General features: G+C 46.8%; 1 non-coding gene across 1 annotated transcript; it reads right to left on the bottom strand.

Moving 5' to 3' along the window:
* Positions 1-2907: 2907 nt before the first annotated feature.
* trnac-gca (transfer RNA cysteine (anticodon GCA)) lies at positions 2908-2979 on the bottom strand. Its single transcript has one exon. It is a non-coding gene; the product is annotated as a tRNA-Cys (tRNA).
* Between the last annotated feature and the right edge of the window lie 936 nt (positions 2980-3915).

Below are 3915 nucleotides of genomic sequence, written 5' to 3'. Positions count from 1 at the left end.
AATGAAGCAGAGGAAGTGGCCGTATGGCAGATGTCAGGTTGATAATACAAGTCAGAACCAGGCTGAGAATGGAAAGTTCAGAGGTGAAGTGAAAAAGGAAACCACACTTGGAGTAACGTGAACAATTCTGGTCGACAGATTATAAGAAGAATAAAGAGGAATTGGCAAAGCTGAAAAAAAGATTCACAAGGATGACAATAGAACTCGGAGCATATACTTCTCAGGAGGACTAAACAGGTTGAAGCTCTTTTCTCTAGAAAAGGGAAGACTGAGGGGTGACCTGATAGAGGTCTTTAAGATTTTGAAAGGGTTCGATAGGGTTGACGTAGAAAAAACGTTTCCATTTGTGAGGGAATTCAGGAGAATCTTCTTTACCCAAAGGGCGGTAAGAATGTGGAACTCGCCACCAAAAGGAATAATTGAGGCAAATGGCATAGATGCTTTAAAGGGGAAGCTCGATAAAGAGATGAAAGAGAAAGGAATGTGTGGCTGATAGAACGAGATGGAATCGGGCAGGAGGTGACTCATGTGGTGCATAAATACCGGAATTGACCAATCGAGATAGCAAACCTGTTTCTCTGCTGAAGCTTCAATGTAAACAACAATCCTGCTGCTACAGGGAATTCAGACTTACTGTATGAATCACAAAATTATTTAGAAAGAAGAGGGAGTATCGGGATTTAAACCAGCGATCGCTTGATTTACAATGAAACACTGCAATTAAGCAATGCACCCACTGATATCGTCCACGGATGAAATAATGCAACAGAGTTCAGTACCTGGCAGCCATCACTGAAGTGAGAACCAATCTGAAAAGAAGCTTCATCAGTTATTATAGGACACAAATAATTCCAGCAATCAGAAATGATTCCTGATCGGAGTGAGTCACAATATTGTGCACAGATGCGATGCACAACCCAACATGGAAAGCCTTGTCACTGAACTTCAGTGAACACATCCTTACCACAGAAGGCGGAACTGGAAGCACCAGACAAACGACACCTGAATTTCAACCAGATATTTCTCCAGCAGCTGTCAAGTGCTCTCTCACTGTGCTCTGCCCCTAGTTCTGTGGATCGTTACAGTCAACACAAGAAACAACAGGTTCAATGTGCAGTTTCACAAGATCATGCTATCAGTGCCATATATGTAAGTGTACAGAATATCGAATCAATGTAATAAATAAACATCCAGCAGGCATTTGGCAAGAGCGGACAGGAGGAGATAGTGTGTGAAGTGACTGTAATATTTGTTAAGTCAATAGATTCATTTACAGGTTACGGAACAGAAGTGGGACTTAACGAAAGAGAAAGTGTGTAAATTGCATCCTGGCCATGAAATAAGAAGCTGTGAGTGTCGAAAGTGTGACGTCGCCAGGAAATAAATGTGGAAAATGCTGAAAGCCTCCACTTGACCCGCGGATGCTCGCAGAGTGCTGGCAATAGGCTTGTGGCCGTCTTTCTCAATTATTATTTTAAACCTTATCACTTGTGCCTCGATATTCGCCGACACTTACTTCTCCTATCTCCTCCGTTTCATTTCCCATTACTAGATCCAGCAGTGATTCCTCTCTTGTCTGCCTGTCTCCCTTTTGTAGTTTTATCACTCCTGCCTGCTCTCCCTGCCTCCCTCTCGCTCTCACTCATTCAGTCACTCGCACACTCACGAAGACGCTAATTCACTCACTCTATCCATCCCTCATTACCTCCTTCCCTCACTCCCTCCCTCCCTCACTCACTCACACACTCACTCACTCCCTCAGACTTCAGTGAACACATGCTTCCCACAGAACGTTTGTCTGGAAGCACCTGACAAAGGACACCTGAATTTCAACCAGATTTTTCTCCAGCAGCTGTCAAGTGCTCTCTCACTCTGCTCTGCCCCTAGCTCTGTAGATCGTTACAGTCAACACAAGAAACAACAGGTTCAATGTGCAGTTTCACAAGATCATGCTCTCAGTGCCATATATGTAAGTGTACAGAATATCGCATCAGTTTAATAAATAAGCTTGCAGCAGGTATTAGCCAAGTGTGGACAGGAGGAGATAGTGTGTGAAGCGACTGTAACATGTGTTAAGTCAAAGTATTCAGTTACAGGTTACGGAAGAGAAGTTGGTTTATCAAATGGAAATGTGTCTAAATTGCAGAATTCACAACCTAACCATGAAATAAGAGACCGTGAATGTCCAAAGTGGACAATGCTCAAAAGCCTCTGTTTGACCCTCCGGATTCGAATCGAAATTGCTGGCCACAGGCTTGTGGCTGTGTTTCTCAATCATTATTTTAAATCTTGCCGCGAGTGCCTGGCTATTCTCCTACACTTACTTCTCTTACCTGCACCGTTTCATTTTCCATTATTGGATCAAGCAGTGATTCCTCTCTTGCCCACCTGTCTCCCTTTTATCATTACATCGTTCCTGCCTGCTCTATCCGTCACCCTCTCGCTTTCACTCATTCAATCACTCAAACGCTCACGAACTCACTCACTCCCTCCCTCCCTCGCTCACTTCCTCCCTCCTTCACTCACTCACACACTCACTCCCTCCCTCAATCCCTCCTCAGTAAAATATTTAGAAATACTTAAGTAAGACAAATAACAAAGTAATTGATTTGAAACAAACTAATTTTGAACGGATTAGAACAGAACTGGGGAAGTTGAAAAAAATTGACAAAGAGATAGAACAGGAGTGGGAAATATTTAAGAAGTTGATTAATCTCTCTCTGGCACTCCCTCAAAGTCGAGAGGGGACGGGAATGGAAGGGTGAGATGAACGAGGGAGGAAGAATGGACGCTGGCATCGAACAAGTGGGCAAAATGGCCGACTGTGGACTCAATGTCAATCACAATCCTGCAGCTGCAGGAACAGACTGACTGCATGACTTCCGACAGGGAACAATTAAAAGATAGAGGGGGCGCTTGGATTTGAACCAAAGACCTCTTGATTTGCAGTCAAATGCTCTACCGCTGAGCTGCACCCCCACATCTACATGAAGCGTTAGCACACACAAGTCAATGGAGTCTCGCACCTGGCCATCATCAACATTGATCGCACCATTCTGAAAAGAACCTTCATGAGTTATTCTGATAGGCAAGAATATGACTCCACCTCCAGAGCCTGACCCGTCCCTCAGAATCTAACTCTTCCCTTCGAGTCTGCCTCCGCCCTCAGAATCTGACACGGCACTCAGTGTCGGATCCCCTCCCCCAGCCTTTGACCTCTGCCCCAGAGTCTGACCCTTCCCCCAGAGTCTGACCCTACCTCCAGAGTCGGACTCCTCCCCCAGAGTCTGAACCTTGCCCCAGAATCTGTCACCTCCCCCAGAGTCTGACCCGACACCGAGTCTGACGCCTGTCCCAGAGCCTGACTCCTCCCCCAATGACTGACTCCTCCCCCAATGACTGACTCCGACCTCAATGACTGACTCCGCCCTCAGAGCCGGACACCTCCACAGCGTCTGAGTCCTCCCTCAGAGCCTTCCTCCTCCCTCAGAGTCTAACTCCTCCTCAGAGCCTTACTCCTCCCTCAGAGTCGGTCCCCTCCCCCGAGTCTGACTGTTCCCCCAGAGCCTGATTCCGCCTCCAGAGACTGACTCCTCCCCCAGAGCCTGACTCTTCCCCAGAGCTTTAATCCTGCCTCAGAGCCAGACACCCACCCCGACCCGATAATCTGACTCTTCCCCCAGAAAGTGAACCCGCCCCTGTATCTGACTCCGCCCTCAGGGCCTGACCCTGAAGAGGAGAGATTGGGTTGACTCGGCCTGTATTCACTCGAATTTAGAAGAATGAGAGCTGATCTCATTGAAACAAAAACATTCTGACAGGACGAGACAGATTGGATACTGGGAGGATTTTTCCGCTGGCCGAGGGGTCCAGAACAAGGGGTCACAGGTACGGGGTAGGACATTTAGGACTGAG

Source organism: Heptranchias perlo, chromosome 20 (genome assembly GCF_035084215.1).
Source record: "Heptranchias perlo isolate sHepPer1 chromosome 20, sHepPer1.hap1, whole genome shotgun sequence".
Taxonomy (NCBI): domain Eukaryota; kingdom Metazoa; phylum Chordata; class Chondrichthyes; order Hexanchiformes; family Hexanchidae; genus Heptranchias; species Heptranchias perlo.
Note: the sequence above shows the minus strand (reverse complement) of the source record. Positions and strands in the feature narration are given on the sequence as shown.